Raw genomic sequence first — 19,602 nt, 5'->3', positions numbered from 1 at the left:
GAGAGGGGGAAAGGGAGAGAGGGAGAGAGAAGGAAAGGAAAGGAAAGGAAGTAGAAACTATACTATTAAAATGTTATACTGAATTCAAATTTCCCCAAGGATCATATAGGTTTGGAGGTAAACATACCATAAACTTCATTTTCAAACATCATACCATTGGTATATCATACAATTGATTCATTGCAGTAAAGGAATATTTTACATTCCAATTTACATTTTACATTTTACATTCTAATTTACATTTTACATTCTAATCTCCTCTAAGTTTTACCAAGGCCATCCCAAAGTTGATAAATGTATATTATAAAATTGGCAGGGTTTTCTTTTCATTTTCAAATAGTGGTTTCATTTCATAAAATGAACAAATTCTCTGAAATTTAGAACTGCACCGAATTCTGGATTGCAATGAGTCTGAAATTCTTCCTTGTTTTCTATTTTATTACATATTGAAAATAAAATGATTTGACTGTGTTGGAATCATGGTTAAGGAAAAAAAACCAGTAAGAAAATTCTAAATAATTCAAAACATGGGCAATTAGACCAAGATGGAGACTTCTTAGACATTCTTAATCCCAACACTGAATTTGGCAGGAGCCCTGAAAGACAAAAACAAAAAAAAAAGCTAACTTTAGAGACTCACAGCAAATGATTTCCTCTAGCAAGTTTTCTTTCATGCATTTAAAAATGCTCAGGAAGGCCAACCCTGTAATCCCAGCCATAGCAGAGGTAGAGAAAGGAGGATCAAGACTTACTTGGATCAAAGCTAAGGGAGGCTGAGGTCTGGGGGGTCACAATTCAAAGCTATCGGGGCAGGAAAGTCGATTAAACTCTTATTTCCAGTTAAACACCAAAAAAGCCAGAGATGAGCTGTGGCTTAAGTGGTAGAGTGCTAGCTTTCAGCAAAAGAGCTCAGGGACAGCACCCAGACCCTGAGTTCAAGCTCCACAACCCCCCCCCCCCCAAAGTTCATGAATTATATCTATGAACTAGGCATAATTCAAAATTGGGTTTTCTGAATCACAAATTTAGATTAAGTTTCTGCCCAAGGTTCCAAGGAACAGTTTGTCAGAGACCAGTCTTCTAAAGAGCTCTGCTGTTCTCTTCTTTGCTTTAATGAAAAGCACTATTTGACAGTCAGATTGTAATCACTGGCCACTTCAGAAAAACAAAAAAATTACTTAAAAAGACTTGTTCCATCGGGGAGCAGAGGGAGAAGCAGGTTAAAAAAATCTTCCTCTTTGTGTTGGCAGTGTAATACTTCTGCTCCACTATTCTGAATGCCTATCTTTGTGGGAAATGGTGATTTTTATCAGCCCCGTGGTAATGAAATCCTGTTATCTGGGGCCTCCATCCACCTGGGATCTGGTCCTTCACGCACCCCCTCCTTCAAGAAAAATCCTCCACAGAAGGGTCTGGAGGAAGGCACCGCAGACACATGTGACTGGAAATCAGGCAAAGTGGCTTCTCTGGAGCTCAGCTTCCCCAGAGCTTGAGTAGAGAGCTCCTGCGGGTCCCAGGGCTTTGAATGACGTCATAGGATCTGTGGTTGAGCAAGATGAAAGGGCTACAGCAGAGCCCGCTGGCACTGGAAAGGCTTTCCACCCCGTCCACAGCCCAGCTTGCCAGATCCAGCCACTCCACTCAACCTCGGGGAGGCCACCAGCCTGGCCTCTGGGCTGAAGAAAGAAAGCAGAGAAAGGAAGAAAGAACACAACGTGGTCCCCATTTAACAAAGAAATGTGCAGAGTGGAAGGCGGGAGGGTAGCTCACTCCCTGCTTGCAAGAGAACTTTCCTGATCTCTCTTGCCTGCCTGGGAGCTCAGCCGTGGCCTTTGATGTCTAACAACTGATCGCCGATCAGATTACAGGCATTTCATCTTCCCAGCTCGTCTGCCTTTGATCTGCATGGTTAATTTCATTTTCCTGGATTGGAAGTTTTAGTCTGAGCTTGTGCTGACACACATTTTTTTTGGTGGGGGGGGAGGTGGGGAGTGGAGGTAAGAAGCATTTGGCATAGGAGTGTTGCCAAGAAGAAACGAAAGCTGCCCGAAAGGGGGTGAGTACTCTGAAAATATTTCTAAAACAGAGCTTTAGATTGTTCTTGTAGCTTTCACTGTCTTTCCCCCCCCCCCTCCTCCTGCCATGTGTTCAAAGAGAAAGCAGGGTTTTTCATCCATTAGGAAGAAAAAAAAATATTTCTGTAGTGCAGAATCTTCCAGGATGTGATGTGCATACTGCAGTCATTATGTAGTTGTTTGTACACTAGAGTTGGTGATCTGTCATGCAAATTTTATCCGGCAAAGAGTTGTTCAGACAGTGCTAAATTGAGCTTTCAAGCAAGGGAGTCTTTCCCTGCAGTGTGTACTCTGAGATTGTTTTGAGTAAACAGACAGAGGTGCTTTGCTTCTTTAAATATGTGTGTGTGTGTGTGTGTGTGTGTGTGTGTGTGTGTGTGTGTGTGTGTGTGTGTGCTCCCCTTCCTTTTTTATATAAAAAGACAAAATGCATCACTGGCAATGCAACCTTTTTAGTTTGTTTATTCTTTCACCTTCAAGGTATAACCCAATCAAAGACATTTCCTGATGCAGTTTGTACACTCCAGAGAATCTTCAAACAAACAAAAAAAAAAGATGAGCAAGACTTTGATGTGAAAAACTGGAGAATTCAAAAACAGTGAGGGGGAAAGTTGAACTAGGTTTAGCTCTGAAAAAAAAATCCTCTAGCTATTTTCTGTAAACTTTGGAAGTAGTACAAGCCTTATTTAGAGAAACAAGTTTCCTATTCCAAAATGAACATTTACTTGAAATTTATAGTGACAGCTGTTCTAAGTTGCAATTTGCCAACTGTGTATGAAACAATCTGGGTAACCAACAGTTATTATGTTACAAAAGAAATATTTTAGTCATATTCTCACTGTCATGTCCTAAAAAGCCAAATTATAATGCTGCATTGAATTCAAAGGTTCAGTTACTTCTTTGTGAATTTAATGACAGAGACAGAGAGAGAGGGAAAGAGTAAAATCTTTACATTGAAATGCAAGAACTCTGTACAGAAACAGTTGGGAACTTTCGAGTTCACATTGGCTTGTTTTAATATTCCAATCCTAAATTTATTTGGGCAAAATGTTTAATTACCATGACAAGAGACTATTTAATGCTAGCAGAACCACAAAGAAACTATTTGGGGCAAGACCAAGTTTTCCTTGACTCTGAAATTCTGAGGAAACAGAAAAAAAAATCTAACAAGTCTTATTTCAGAAAGTAATTGATTTTTCTCAGCCAATTAATTGCATCACATTCTAAACTTCCTTCTAATATCGGAGGAGGGTAATTAGTATTATCTGCTTAATTTCAAAGTTTGGATAGTTGGTAAGTGGAGATTACGTACAGCTATACAGTATCTGTACATATTTTGAAAGTATAAGAATTTTTTTCAAGTTTTAATTTTATTATATGTAATAGTTGTGCAAAAGGGTTTCATTTCACCATGTCAGTTTATGAGAACAATACATCTTGATCAGTGCCAGCCCGTCCATCATTCTCCCCATTTCTCCGAACCTCACTAAATTATAAGAATTTAACTTCAAAGATTTGCTTCCTCTACTAATAATGCAAACAATCAGGCTTTTAATATATGGATTAAAAAATGTTTGTCCAAAAATTCTCCTATAAGTTAAAGAAAAAAGTAGTGTTAACATTCACGTCCAGAGAAGAAAAATTAGCAGCTTTTAGAACTTGTTCATTTAGTTCATATTTGGGGTTTTGAATTTTTTTTAAAAAAATGACTGTTTATTCTGCTACCAGGTTCATTTTAACAAACATACTTCTCTCCCCAGCACAAAACAAAGGAGAGAATTAGCAATTATCTGATTAATGTAGGCTTTGTAGGAAACTAGCTTAGACAAGTCAAGTCCTTGAAAATCCACTTCAGTGACTGAATTAATTGAGTTAATTGTTTACTTCTTATGCCTTTGTGGGGAGACTCAAGGGAGTGCTTTTGGGATTTTAAGGAAGCTGGCTATTGCTAAAGGAGCAGGTACTGTCTCAAAGGACATTTCTTAATTAGCTGTTACAAGATGACCCTGATAATGATTTAAGAGATAACATCCATCATAGTTCTAGTGAACAAAAGGGTTATATTACATTTTTTTCAAAGCACTCCTATCTATGGCTTCAATGGCAACTTTTGTTACTGCAGAGGGCAAGGCTTCCAAAAGACTCTTATTTCTAGTCCTGATTCTGTCACTGATCAGCTATGTGACCTTAAGAGAGAGACTCCACTGCTCAGTTTTCTCCTGAGTGAAGCAAAGTGGGGGGAGGGAGGGAGTAGGAATCAGATCACTGAAATAAGTACCAGTGGAATTTTTATAGCCATTGTACAGATGAGGAAATTAAGCCAATGGAAAAGTAGCGTGGCTCTCTGAGCTAAGGTCACACAGCTCATTTTTGGAGTGCTCCTCCAGTATTCATTTCAACCTGCCATTACACCATCTATGGTCAATTTTCCAACTCATCAGCTAAGACAAAAGTTGGGAAACTGCCAGGCACTGGTGGATCACGCCTGTGATCCTACCTACTTAGGAGGCTGAGATCTGAGGATCATGGTTCAAAGCCAGATGAATCCCATCACTGCCAAAAAGCCAGAAGTGGAATTGTGGTTCAAGTGGTAAATTATCAGCCTTGAAAAGCTAAAGGAGAATCTGGGTGCTGGTGGCTCATGCCTGTAATCCTAGCTACTCAGGAGGCTGAGATCTGAGAATTCCTGGTTCAAAGCTAGCAGGGGCATGAGAGTCAGTGAGATGATTATCTCCAAATTAGCCTTAGAAAAAGCAGAGTTGAGCTATGTCTCAAAGTGGTGGAACACTAGCCTTGAGCAAAAAAGCTCAGGAACAGTGCCCAGGCCCTGAATTCAAACCCCATGACTGACAAAATACAAAATCCTAAGGGAGAGCACAAAGGCCCTGTGTTCAAGCCCCCATACTCACACACACACACACACACACACACACACACACACACACACACACGTTGTAGCACTGATTAGAGATTGGGTCAAGAGGTAAAAATAGCTGTTTCCAATCAAAGTTTCTTTTATTCCCAGTATTGATGTATCAGTGAACTGGCTTTATCTGATGTTTTCCCAACAGTTCCTCTGCTTTTGTATTTCTAAGCTGTCTCAACAGAATGACTGCTACACATAATATATTATAGCACTAAAAATAATTGAATAAAACATCAACTGTATTGCCAGGCCTACAGTCCTAGCTACTCAGGAGGCTGAGATCTGAGGATTGTGATGCAAAGCCAGCCTGGGCAGGAAAGTCCATGAGACTCTTATCTCCAATTAACTACCAATTAAAGCTGGAAGTGGACTTATAGTAAAGTGCTAGTCTTGAACAAAGAAACAAAAGCTCAGGGACAGTGCCTAGGCCCTGAGTTCAAGCCCCAGGACCAGCCCTCCCCCCAAGGAAAAAAAATGACTGTATCAATGTCACATGAAATTAGGTGTGTATGTAGGAGTTTGGCATGATATAAGAGCATATCTTTGTGTGGTTTTTAAAAGTAGATATTTTCTTAGGAGATGTCACGGGAAGTTTAATAGTCAATTATAAGTTATTATTCCTCAAGGGACATTTGCAGTGGACTTTTGGTGAATTTAGTTTGCAGAATTCAATATCCATGATGTATTTCCAATCATGTTTGATTGTATTAAGAATGCTGAGTGCATTTGCTATGAAAAAATTAATTTAGCTATTGGTTAATTTTGACACCTATGTATCTGTATTCAAGGCAAAATAAATGCCCCTGACACTATGTGTTGCCACCTTAACAAAGGCTTGTATAAATCCTTACATTCACTGATATTTATTAACTTATCAGTTATTAACTAATTTAACACTATATATTGAATCCTATTGGCCAGGCCTACTAACAACATATTTTTAAACACTCTCTCATTTAAACTCACAGCTAGTGAATCATCACTTTACAGATGAAGAAACTGAATCCTTGAATAAATTGGGAGAAAATCAATGGGCTAATTAGGTGGTAGCTCTATGCTCAATCTATCTGATTTCAAAACCTGCATTCTAGTCAGGTTCAAGTGGCTCACGCATTTAATCCTAGCTACTTATGGGGCTGAGATCTGAGGATCCCAGTTCAAAGCTAGCCCAAGCAGATGAGTTCCAGAGACTACTCTTCAATTAACCACCAAGAAACTAGAAGTTGATGTACGGCTCAAGTGGTACAGCACCAGCCTTAAGCAAAATGAGACTGTGAGCAGCTGAGTTCAAGCCCCAGTACCAGCACTTAGTGAATGAATGAATGAATGAATCAATCAATCAACCAATCAATATGCCCCCTTCTACAGCAACCCTGAAGCTGCCCAGTCAGCCTATTCCTTCTGTTGCCTGGGTGGAGAACTCTGTCACACTTTGGGTGAGGAAGAGGAGAGTGGGCATAATCGCTGTCTGTAAACTCTGAGCCAAGTCTGTCTAATGGGTACATATTCTGGGCCAAGCATTGTGAACTCACAAAGAGTGAGCCCAGTATGAAGGATATAACTTGTAACAATGTTGTTCTATAAATGTCATGACGTTTACATCAGTTGGACTAAGCAGGCCACCTCCTTAGTTTATAGACTAGCGGTAGGTGAAGATTACATCAGAAATCAAGGAAGGTAGATTTTGATCCTGGCTGTATTATTAACTTGCTGGGTGACCTTGTGTCTGTCATTCAGCCTCAGGCTTTAAAGTCCTCCATAGTCTTCCTCTGATGGTCTATAATTGGCAGCAGTGGGTGTTGGGAATAATTTAATTGGGCTTTGTGGTGCCCTTTCATTATTTTTTAAAAATTGTATTTGGCAAACTTGATGACCCTTTGAGAGTCTGATTCCCAAATGAATTCATTCAAGAAATTTAAACTGGGTGTTGGTGGCCTCATGCTACTCAGAAGGCTGAGGATCAAGGTTTGAAGCCAGCCCTGGCAAAATAGTCTGTGAGATCCTTATCTCTAATTAACCAGCCAAAGGCCACAAATGGAGGTATAACCAAAGCAATAGACTAACAGCCTTCAGCATAATAGCTAGGAGACAGTGCACACGGAGTTCAAACCCCAATAACGGCACCAAAAAAAAGAAGGAAAAAAGACAGAAATTTGTGCTCAGTACCCACTGTAATTAAACCAATTATAGACTTTATATCAATCTGATGAAATTGAGTTTTTTCATGAAGCTTACATTTTATTCCATTTTCCCAAAGAATAATGACTTAAAGTAGAAATTTCTTCTTTAGTGAGTCCAGCGAAACCGTTTATCACCTGAAACTATTCATTATTTTTAATCAAAATAATTTGTTATTGCATTCATTCAAATTTTAAGGTAACCATCCTAAAAATTGTCCTAAAACAGTCCAACATTTTATATTCTTTCAGATAGAGTTAAAATCTAGCTTCAGAATTTATAATCATAAAAGTAAACACCTCCAGCTGGTGCCAGTGACTCATTCATATAGTCCTAGCTACCCAAGAGGCTGAGATAAGTGAATCATAGTTCAAAGCCAGCCTGGGTAGGAAAATTTGTGAGACTCTTATCTCCAGTTGACCACCAAAAGAGCTGGAAGTGGAGCTGTAGCTTAAGTGGTAGAGTGCCATCCTTGAATAAAGAAGCTAAGGGAGAGCTCAAGGCCCTGAATTCAAGCCACAGTACCTTCACAAATAAGAATCCTCGTAGCACAGCAATTTAGCTTTCCTATTCAAATTCTGTAATGATAGCCAGTGTTTCAAAGGGAGCAAAATCTTCCCCAGCCTTAGGATGCTTACATCAATGTCATGCTACTGAGCTTGGAACTGCCATTAATTTTCTAGCTGGTTTTTGCTAAGACACTGTCCTTAGACCGTATAAACACTCAGGGTGAGGGAGAGTGGATGATATTTATGTCACTTAAGTGGCCTCTTCTCTAAAGAATAAGACTCATCTAACAGCTAGAACGCAAAGAAATTTCATTACTCCCCATCCCCGTTTTCAGTTGTCATTTATTGACTGTTACTAAGTACCTTATACCCCTCAAAACGCAATATACTGGTGGCCCACTCCACCAATAACCCTAGCTATTCAGGAGGCTGAGATCTGAGGATCACAATTCAAACCCAGCAAAATAGAAAAGTCTGTAGGACTCTTATTTCCCATTAGCCACAGAGCTGGAAGTAGACCTGGCAGAGGGCCAGACTGGAGTGGAAAAGCTAAAAGTCAATGCTCAGGCCCTGAGTTCAAGCCCTAGTACCAGCACAAGACAAAAACAACAACAAAAAACCCCCCACCAATATACTACTATTGAGTGTGGTACTATTTACTAAACACTTACTATGTGCTGGGAGTAGCCCAAGTGCCACCAGTGAAGCAATTCATTTTACACATGGAGACTAGGAGATTTGGAAAACCAAGGTCATCTAACTAGGGAATGCCATGTTGCCACCAGATTATCTGATGCCAGAACCTGTGCATGTTCACAGTAGGGCTTCTCTCCACAGCTCCCAAGACAACTGGCAAGGTCAAGTCCACACACAATGATTCTGGAAATAATGAAATAACATAGCACTGCTGTCTCTAAATACAAAAGAAGGTCAGAGAGGATAGGAGTGATTGGTGAGTTCAGAGAAGGTAGTTCCTGAGTGGGCAGACTGAAGTCTAATAGGAAACATTTATTGAATGTATGTTTGATAGATTCAGACTATCAGAAATGCAAATTGGAACAAAAGATGTCCATTTCCAGTTGGGTGCCAGTGCCTGATATCTGTCATTCTAGCAAGTCAGGAGGCTGAGATCAGGGAATCGAGGTGCAAACCAGCCTGCGCAGGAAAATCTATGAGGCTTTTACCTCCAGTGAACCACCAAAAAGCTGAAAGTGGAGCTGTGGCTTAAGTGGCATAGCTCCATCCTTGAGTGAAATAGTTAAAGGACAGCACCTAAGCCCTGAGTTCAATGACCAGTACTGGCACAAGCATGCATGCACGCACGCACACGCACACACACACACACACACACACACACACACACACACACACACACACACACGAAAGAAAAAAGGGAAAAAAGAAAAGAGAAGAAAAGAAAAAGATGCTCATTTTCTCAGAAGAAAGTTAAGTCCACAGGTATTCTTTTTTAAAAATTTTATTTATCATAAAGATGCTGTACAGAGGGGTTACAGTTACATGAGTAAGGTAATGAGTACATTACTTGTCGAATATTGTTACTCCTTCCCTTGTTGCTGTCCCACTATTCCTTCCTCCCCCCGCCTCCCACACTCCTCCATACCCCCCATCCCCGCCAGAGGTTGTAAAGTTCATTTACAATATGCTGTCCTGTGGGTATCATTGTTGCAATGGGTCATCCTGTGTTCTTGTTTCAGAGTTTTGTTATTCCCCTTTCCCTCCCCAGATTAGACAAATGTATATACAAGATGCAGGGCACCAAATCAAGTACAGTGACAGCAGGGGATATACCATAGGGGGAAGGACATACAAAGGAAAAAAAATCATAGTACATTTAAAACAACAACAACAAAGACAGACTCTGTGTCCATATTTTGGGGTTCATTTCACTCAGCATCATCTTATATGGTCATATGTGCATAGTTTTTGAGCTTTTCAGCTCATCTTCACAGGTATTCTTGACGGAAGGCTGAATCATTATTACAAACTTTGAAAGAGAAGAATGGCAACCCAGAATTAAGGGGAAACGGTGGGAGTCCTGAAATAGGAGACAGGAATAAGAGAGGTGAGCAGAAAGGAAGCTTCTAGAACCAAAGAATAGCAAGTTCAGAGTACATATGATGTGAGGCAAGCAGACTAGCTTGGGCAAAAGATAAAGCATGGCGTCTAAAGGAGAGAAAGATAAGGTTGAAAGTGAGGCTGGAGACCAAGTGTGGAAATCTTTGAATGAGAATCCAAGGAATATGGTAGCCATTCTTCCCAAGGGAGACCTTTCCGGAAATCTGAATACCAAACAGTGGCAGCCAGGAAAGGAAGGTGACAGGATAGAGGGCTGTGACAAGGTTCTTGGGCAGAGCAGGAAGGAACCTGTACTGTGATGGAAGGGTGGCTATCAAGAGGAAAAGAAGAGGGCTGGGTAGGTGGCTCAGTGGCAGAGCGCTTGCCTTGCAGGCATGAAGCCCTGGGTTTGATTCCTCAGCACCACATAAGCAGAAAAGAGACGGAAGTGGTGCTGTGGCTCAAGTGATAGAGCGCTAGCCTTGAGCTGAAGAGCTGAGGGACAGCGCCCAGGCCCAGAGTTCAGGCCCCATAACCGACAAAAAAAAGATGAAAAGAAGAAAGTGAATGCCTGAGAACTTGCACAGGAAGAGGCAATAATTGAACTTATTAAGGATGAACTGAATAGGCACCAGCAGCCAATAGCTCATGTCTGTAATCCTAGGTACTCAGGAAGGAGGCTGAGATCTGAGGATCACTCTTTGAAGGCAGCCCAGGCAGGAAAGTTGATGAGACTTTTCTTTAAAACAAACAAACAAACAAACAAAAACTACCAAAAAGCCCAAAGTGGAGTTGTGGCTTTAGTGATTGGTGCTAGCCTTGAGTAAAAGGCAGCTCAGAGACAGTGCCCAGCCCCTCCCACATTCAAAGGACAAACTGGGTACTCTGTGTATTAGGCTCTGTGATATCAAGAACTAAGAAGTCTTCAGAGAAGCCAGGTGCAGTTGGTTGGGCTCACACCTGTAATCTTAGCTACTCAGGAGGCTGAGATCTGAAGATTAAGGCTCAGAACTCACCTGAGCAGGAAAGTCCATGAGACTCTTATCTCCAACCAGCAAAAGGCCAGAGTAGAGGTATGACACAAATGGCAGAGCACCAGCCTTGAGTGAAAAAGCCAAGTACCCAGACCCTGAGTTCAAGCCCTAGGACCAGCACACACAAAAAAGAAGTCTAGAATTTCAAGGTCTAGTTGGGAAAAGAAACATAATAGAAGGATCAGTTAGGCCTCATGTGGGATGAGCAAGTTTGTTATGCACACTGTGTGTCAGGAATATTACATCATGGATAGATAGGACAGAAGAAGGTACTTTTTTGTGTGTGTGTGCCGGTACTAGGGCTTACATTTAAAACCTGGGAGCTGTCCTTTAGCTTATTTCACTCAAGGCTGTTGCTTTACCACTTGAACCACAGCTCCACTTTCAGCATTTTGATGAATAACAAATTAAAGCCTCACAGAGTTTCCTGCCCTGTCTGGTTTAAAACTATGATCCTCACGTCTCTGCCTCCTGGAGAGACAGGATTATAGTTATAATCCAACACCGCCTGGCAAGATACTCTATCCTTGAGAGCCAAGTAACATCTTACATATCATTGGTAAATCATTATTGTCATAAGTCATATTCTGAATGTGTTAGATTTCAAATATACAACTTGGCGATGCTTAGGAATAATAATATTGTGGAGGATTTCTTCATCACTCCTGAGAACAAGCACTACATTGAGTTGGGGGGTGTAATTAAGGACTACAACTTATTCATCCATTCATTTGGTAACTCACCAAGTGTTTATTGAGGGACTATAATGGACTGGGATTTAGGAAAAGCAGCTCAGGCCTACTAAAAGAGAAGTGTAATGAATTAGGAAGGCAAAACCAGTCCATGAGAAATGCCCGTATGTTTTGTGATCAGTTCCACTAGCATCTTTTGTGATCACTTCTGCTAGCATCTTGGGTGTGAACGATTCTTATCTGTTTACCTACTCACTGAACAGACAGAACAGCTGCTTACATTTCTACTGTTGAAAATGGATATATGCCCATATATGTATGTGTATGTATACATACACACATATATGTATGCATATACACATACATATATGTATACACATGTGTATATGTACAAACATGCACACTTATACAATATAATCTATACATAGACATACATAAATATACATGTGCATAAATATATACATACACATCTGTGCTTATACATACATATATATTACATTCATGGTTCTTTCATCCCCTTTAACAAAATGACATTGTTAGCTCAGCTTCACAAACAGAAGCTCAGAAATATAAATAATCTAGCCAGCCATGGATCATGCTTATAAATCCTATCTCTTCAAGAAGCTGAGATCTGAGAACTGAGATCACAGTTCAAAGCCAGACCAGGCAGCCTAGGCAGGGAAGTCTGTTTCTCTCTAATTAACAAATAGCTGTAAGTGGACCTCTGGCTCAGGTGGTAGAGCTCCAGTTTTGAATGCAAAAGCCGGGTGATTTTTGGTGGAGGGCCTAAGTCCAAGCCCCAGTACCAACACACACACACACACACACACACACACACACATTAATAACCGGACATCGCCCACTAAAAGTGAAGCCATACCCTGTTGCTACTTTCTCCTGCCGGGCACAGAGGCAACCCTCACAACTGGACTGAACTGGTCTTGGACATATTAAGAGGTGGACATCTCACTGCCTGGCAAGAGGATGCACCTCTACTCATCACGAGTGACGATCTAGTGAGCAGGCCCTGGAAGAGTACCTGTTGGAAAGTATGCAGCCGTGAATCAGTGGTGTGATGTCACCACCAGTCAGCAGGGTATCATGACCTGGATCGTCCCAAGCTGAGATGCAAAGGAAGACTCCCTTCCTTCTCTCCTAATTCAACCGAGAGCTCTTGGGGGAAGGGGGAGTCTTGGCTTTCCCATCCCCAATACACCTCCAACCCACATTTATTCACCCCAGAGCTGTACCCACAGCCCCTAACCAGCAGAGCTTTTGGCGCCAGCGAGGGGGCGTGGCTGAGAGGGATGTGGCTGATTGGTAGGAGGGACTCCTAGAGGGTAGAGCCGCCCCTGGGCGTGGCTTGGACTGGGGGTGGGGAGCGGCTGGAGAGGGACATGGCTGATTGGTAGGGGAGACTCCTAGAGGCGTGGCACCGCCCCGGGGGGCGTGGCTTAGTCTGAGGGCGTGGCGAGGAGGGACGCAGGGTGGGGCGGCCGCGGTTGCCCAGCTACTTGCAGAGCGGGAGCCCGCTGCTCTGGAGGTGTTCAGCGTGCACACACTGGCAGGAGCTGCATCCTGCGTCCCAATCCCTGTGCCCTGAACCCCCATCCGCGCGTCACGGATGCTCCAACTCCAGCCGGAGCCTGCAGGGCCGGTCAGAGAGATATGGACTAGTTGATTAAGAAGGTAGGTGCCCCTCTCCTTCCGGCGGATCCTGAGGGGTAGGTGGGACACTCCCCCCAAAAGAGGCGGCAGATGCCTAACGGAGGGAGAGCGCTCAGATTGGGGCTGCACACGTGCAGGGGAGGAACAGGGGGTCAAGGGACCCCGGGACACCGGGGGGTGTCAGCCAGGGGCAGCAGGGAAGGGGACATTGGACGTACAGAGTTCTGACCCCAGTGGCTGACGGGACCAGAGTGTGGATTCGTCTCTCCCCCGCCCCCCAATCATGCTGGAAGAAGGATTTGACAATGCATACTCTTATCCAGGGATCTTGTAAATGGGAAATCTGCGTGTCAGGCAAACATCTGTGAATATCTAAATATAAGTATAGAAATATCTGCATCATACCTGCTTACCATGGTAGGGAAGCATTCCCCTCCTTCACCAGTGCCCCAAATTGACATACCCTGAAATACTGGTCTTTGGAGCATGCATGCATCTGCAGGCCCCACTGCAGCATTGAAGCCCAGAGGGTAAAAAATAACGATGAGAGTTATCTGTAAGAATCATACTCCAACCATGCAGAAAGAAAAGACAGAAATGCCCACAGTATTTGCTAGAGCATTACTAAATAGAGCCTGCAATAACAATTTTTTATGTTTATTGTAAGTAGTTGAACAAAAGGGTCTCAATTGTTGTTCCGTGTCTATACCGGGGCTTAAACTCAGGGCTTAGGCACTATCCCTTACTTTTTCCACTCAAGGCTGGTGCTCTACCACTTGAGCAACATCTCCACTTTCAGCTTTTGCTGGTTAATTTGCTGGAAATAAGAGCCTTCCCTACCCCACCTGTCTAAACTGTGATTGTCAGATCTCAGCCTCCTGAATAGCTAGGATTTACAGGCATGAGCCACCAGCACCTGCTTAACAAATAACTTGTTGTTGTTGTTGTTGTTGTTGGTTGGTCAAGGGGCTTGAACTCTGGGCCTGGGCGCTGTCCCTCAGCTCTTCAGCTCAAGGCTTGCACTCTACCTCTTGAGCCACAGTGCCACTTCCAGTTTTCTGAGTGATTTATTGGAGATAAGAGTTTTATGGACTTTCCTGCCCAGGCTGGCTTTGAACCAAGATCCTCAGATCTCAGCCTCCTGAGTAGCTAGGATTACAGGTGTGAGCCACCGGCACCCAGCACAAAGCAGTTTTTAGTACAGTGCATCTTACAATAACTTTAGAGAAAAAGAATTTTAGTTAATATATTCTTGGAGATCAACTTTGGCAGAAACAAAATCCTGTGATCTCTTTTGATAGTGGTTAAAAAAAATCATCAGGATTACTTACATCACTGTAAAAAAAAAAAAAGTCCCTCTTGTACCAGCATTTTGTTTGCAAACAAAATAAGCATTCTCACTATTCCTTTAAGTAAAATACTTAACTCCATGTATTTATAAAGGTGAAGTTTTTTATTCCAATGACAGGCTGTTTGACTACAATACAATTTCTTTATATAAACAGGAAACAGATATTGTTCAACAAGACTTATGTAAACAGAATTTACTCCAGTGTTGTTATTTCATGACTAAATACTTAAATGCAAAAAGGAGGATTATATTGCCTTAGCTCCGGATTTGTTTCAAATATTTTCTGAGGAAGAATTTCTCCTTAGGCATTTTTGCCATTGATGATTTCGTGTAGTTTTAAAATACATCTTTTACTTCAAGCACTTGTTACTGAATTTAAAGATATGTACCTAGCCAGGTACCTGTAATACTAGCTACTCAGGAAGCTGAGATCTAAGGATTGAGATTCAAAGTCAGCTTTGGTAGAAGAATCCTTGAGGTTCTTATCTCCAATTAAGCAGCAGAAAGCTGGAAGTAGAGCTATGAGAGAAGTGGTAAGAGCATCAACTTCAAGGATAAAAAAGGAACAGCACCCAGGCCCTGAGTTCAAACTCCAGAACTGGCACAACTCACCCCCCCCCTTCAAAAGTCATGCACCCAGAGAGGTAAGAAGTCCTAATGTGGAAGGCCATTTCTGACATATTCATAGATACGGATAACTTTAAAAAGCTTTTTTTTGTATATCTATTAAGTTGTCCTGAAAATAACATAAAATGTAGGAATGCGCTGTGAAAGCAAATGATTTGGCCTCAATATCTTCAGTGTAAGTCCTTTACTTTTTAATCAATGCAAACGTCTTCTTGTGTCTACGTTATTTTTTTTCCATGTTGCCTCAATATATTCTGGGACAACTGTGAAAGTTGTTTGTTTCCTTGAGCTAATAGTGGAGTCCAAGCTAGAGTCTGAACTTGAGAATTAAGGACACATGAGGGTTCTAGAGCACTAGCAAGTAGAATGTAAAGAATGGCTCCTGTTGGCACAGTTGAATAAAGGTCATTGGTATTATTTAGCTAGCAATAAAAGGTTTTTGGTTTTGTTTTAATTTTGTTTTTGTTTCAACACTGGGGCTTGAACTCACATGCTTCCATAGCTTTTTCATTCAAAGTTGGTGTTCTACTACTGAAGCCACACATCTACTTCCAGCTTTTGCCAGTTAATTGGAGATTACAGTCTTGAGGACTTTTCTGCCAGGGCTGGTTTAGAAGCTCAGTTCTCAGATCTCAACTTCTGGAGTAGCTAGGATTACAGGCATGAGCCATCAGGGCCTAATAAGAGGTTTCTAACAAGACAGAAGCTTAATTTGGATGACTAATGAATAAAATGATTCTGAGGTTTATTGCATACATGTATTTTAGAATGGAAAATCCAGTCAAGCAATGCTGCATACTCTCCTTGATATATTAATCTTATTAGATTTTAGAGCATATTGGAACTCAGGAAGAATATTGTATTCTCATTTTTCATTTATTTACAACTCTGAAGCCACACTTAGTTTAGCTCATTCTCTCTGGACTAATTTTGCCCTTGGAAATTACCAGTACAGGCCATGTGCCAGTGGCTCATGCCCGTAAGCCTAGGTACAGGAGGTTAGGATCTGAGGATCATGGTGTAAAGCAGCTCAGGTAGGAAAGTCCATGAGACTCTTACCTTCAATTAACCACCAAAAACGTGAATAGGAGCTATGGCTGTAATAGAGCACCAGCCTTGAGAGGTAAAAGCTAAGGGACAGTGCCCAAGCCCTGTGTTCAAACCCCAGGGCTGATCTGAAAAACCAGTGATCAGTATGTCAATGAAAAGTTCTGCGCTGCCAGGCATTGGTGGCTCATGCCAGCAATCTTAGCTACTTTTGAGGCTAAGATCTGAGGATAGCTGTTCAAAGCCAGCCCAGGCAGGAAAGTCCGTGAAAGCCTGAAGTGGTAGAGTGCTAGCCTTGAGCAAAAAAGCTCAGGGACAGCACCAGCCTAAAGCTCATGCCCCAGGACCTGTACCAAGGAGAAAAAGCAAAAAACGAAAAACAATAACGAAACTGTGCCTCTTTAATGCCATCACTCCTAAGTCCTATTAAAGCTGATTAATCGAAATTAAAGTGATGCACTTAAATTTCTGGAAATGGCCAACATGTTTTACTGATATTCACTTCAGGTTGAATAAGAACAGTCACGTTGACTAAAGGTACACTCCAAATAAATGAATGCTCAGCTGCTTAGGGGAGCAGAGGGCCACAGAGCAGTTTGGTGTCTTTGTTTCCCGGCAGCTGGCTGTGGAATGATCCTAGACTGTAAAGAAAACTTGAAGCTAAAGAGAAACAAGCCCCATGGTGACTGCAGAATTTCTTTCCATGACTTCCTTCCTTCCTTTCTTTTTTTAATGTGTGTGTGTGTATTATACGGGGGCTTAAACACAGGACCTGAGCACTGTCCCTTAACTTTTTCACTCAGGGATCGTGCTGTACCACTTGAGTCACAGCTCTGCTTCCAGCTTGTTGAGAGTTCAATGGAGATTAGTCTCACAGACTCCTCTGCCTGAGATGGTTACACACCTTGATTCTCAGATCTCAGCCTCTTGAGTAGCAAGAATTATAGGCTAAGCCACTGGCCACCCGGCCTATTCCTCATCCTTTATCTGATGAAAATGTTTGCATTGAAATGTAAGGGGTTGGAAGCATGGTTCACTTGGTAGAGCACCAGCCAATGAGTGAAAGCATACTGAGTTCAAATCTAGGTCGAAAAAAAAAAGGAAAGAAAAGTAAGATTCTTAAACAAAATTGCATTCTATTCTAGTTTATTCACACGTCATAAACCTTTTAAACTAAAGTTTTGACAACCTGGGCTTCAAGAGAACAGCCAGCCAGCAGCAGTTCTATGAGACGGAGGAGCTTGTAAGACAGGAGGTTTTAGGCACTCTGCGGTTGGTTTGAATGGGTCTAAACATGAGGAGATTTTAAAAGAATGAGCTTGCTTATTCTGACGAAACTCCAAAGGATATAAAAAGTCACTTTGGACTCTATCCACACTTTCTTCTAAAATTAAAACGTATACAACTGTGGGTTTTTTTTTTAATTTTACTTTCTTAAATATTTTTTTTTCCAGATCTAGTACTTGAACTCAAAACAGGATGGTGTTCTATCACTGGCGCCAGGCCCTCAGCCCCTTTATATTTTGTTTTTATTTCTTTTTCCACTACTGGGTCTTGAACTCAGGGCCTGGACATTGTCCTCTAGCTTCAAAAATTATTGTTATTATAAAAGTGAAATACAGAGAGGTTACAGTTACATAAATCAGGTACTGAGTATGTTTCTTTTGGAAAATGTCATCCCTACCCTTGCTCTTTCCCACTTTTTCCCTCTCATCCCACCAACAAGTTGTATAGTTCATTTTCAACATAGTGTCCAGTGAGTACCATTGCTGCATTTGTTCACTCTTTGTCCCTCCATTTCTGTGTCTCCTCTCCCACTCACAAAGACATATAAATGGACACATAGAACAACAACAAAAAAGGAAAACACAGTAAAAAAGAAAAAAAAGGAATCTCTTGTTTTTGTTTCCTGGAGTTCATTGTGATAAATATTATTTTGTGTGATTAGATGCACATAGGTATTGTGCCTTTCTGGTCCTCCTCTAAGAGATTCCTCCTTTGGTCTCACTGTGTGTGAATGCCTAGAGACCTGTATAATTTATGTCCATTAGCTTTTTCACTCAAGGCTAGCCCTCTACCTCTTGAACCTTCAGGCTTTTTGCTGATTAATTTGTGATAAGAATCTTGTCAGATTTTTCTGCTCAGACTGGCTTCAAAGCATGATCCTCAGATCTCAGCCTCCTGAGTAGCTAGGATTACAGGTGTGAGCCACCAGCACCCGGCTCTATCAATTACATTTGAATCTCCATTGAATTACATTTGGTCTCCACCACTTCCTATATTTGTAGACTTTCACCTTTAGTTTCCTTCCTTCCTCCTTTCTTTTCTTCCTCCCTCCCTTCCTTTTTTCCTTCCTTCATTCCTTCCTTCCTTCTCTCTGTTGCTTGCTTGTTTTCTTTCTTCCTTTCTTATCTTTTCTTTCTTTCTTTCTTATCTTTTCTTTCTTTCTTCTCTCCTTTTGTGCTGGTCCTAGGGCTTGAACTCAGGACCTGGGCCTGAGCTTTTTCATCCAAGGCTATCACTCTACCACTTGAGCCACAGCTCCACTTCTGGTTTTTTGGTGTTTAACCGAAGATATGAGTCTCACAGATTTTCCTGTCCTGGCTGGCTTTGAACAGTGATTATCAGATCTCAGCCTCCTGAGTAACTAGGATTACAGAAATGAGCCACCAGCACCCGATGAAAGTGTTTGATAAAAGCATCGACACAATTCAGCTTTGGAAGTACTTAGTTCAAACTTTGGACCAGGTCTTAGTCTTCTAGCACTGGCCATAGGCTTCATTGTTCTGAAGGTCTTTCAAGTACAGCCGTATATACATTGGATCTCTGGATTCTCAATCATAGAATTACATGGTCAATAGTTGCTCACACTTACATAACTCTCAGTAGTTTTCAGAAATAGTTTCTTTTTTTTTTGTTGGTCGTGGGGCTTGAACTCTGGGCTTGGGCACTGTCCCTCAGCTCTTCAGCTCAAGGCGAGCGCTCTACCACTTGAGCTACAGCGCCACTTCTGGTTTTCTGGTAGTTTATTGGAGAGAGGAGTCTCATGGTCTCTCCTGCCAGGGCTGGCTTTGAACCGAGATCCTCAGATCTCAGCCTCCTGAGTAGCTAGGATTACAGGCATGAGCCACCAGCGCCCGGCCAGAAATAGTTTCTATCAGCGGCCCTCCATGATGCTTTATACCTGCTCAGCTCCTCCCTCCTCACTGCGGTGTTGAGAGCTGGTATAGGCTCTCTGCCCCTGTAGAAGTGAGATTCTCAGTGGTGCCATGGTTAAGTGGTGTTCTCAGCAAATGGCAACACCAATAGCAGCAACTGTCACCATTAAGATTTGTTCTGTCCTTGGGCTGGGGTGGCCCAGAGGTAGAGTGCTTGTCTAAATTATGTGGGGTTCTGGGTTCCATCCCCAGAATCCCACC

The 19,602-nt window shown here is 41.9% G+C and overlaps 1 protein-coding gene across 2 annotated transcripts in view; it reads left to right on the top strand.

Annotated features, from left to right (window-relative positions):
- Positions 1-1,591: 1,591 nt before the first annotated feature.
- Positions 1,592-19,602, top strand: part of Tnfrsf19 (TNF receptor superfamily member 19) — a 72,190-nt gene continuing 54,179 nt past the window's right edge. The window contains exon 1 of one of the 2 annotated variants that reach the window (XM_070003109.1): positions 1,592-2,056. The gene's annotated coding sequence lies outside the window, so the exon portion shown is untranslated. Of the gene's footprint in view, positions 2,057-13,035; positions 13,180-19,602 lie in introns of those variants that run through there. The other variant, XM_070003111.1, reaches the window with a different exon arrangement.

Source organism: Dipodomys merriami, unplaced genomic scaffold, assembly GCF_024711535.1.
Source record: "Dipodomys merriami isolate MVZ:Mamm:240054 unplaced genomic scaffold, mDipMer1.0.p SCAF_6, whole genome shotgun sequence".
NCBI lineage: Eukaryota > Metazoa > Chordata > Mammalia > Rodentia > Heteromyidae > Dipodomys > Dipodomys merriami.
The sequence above is the reverse complement of the archived record's forward strand: the minus strand, read 5'-3'. Positions and strand labels throughout refer to the sequence as shown.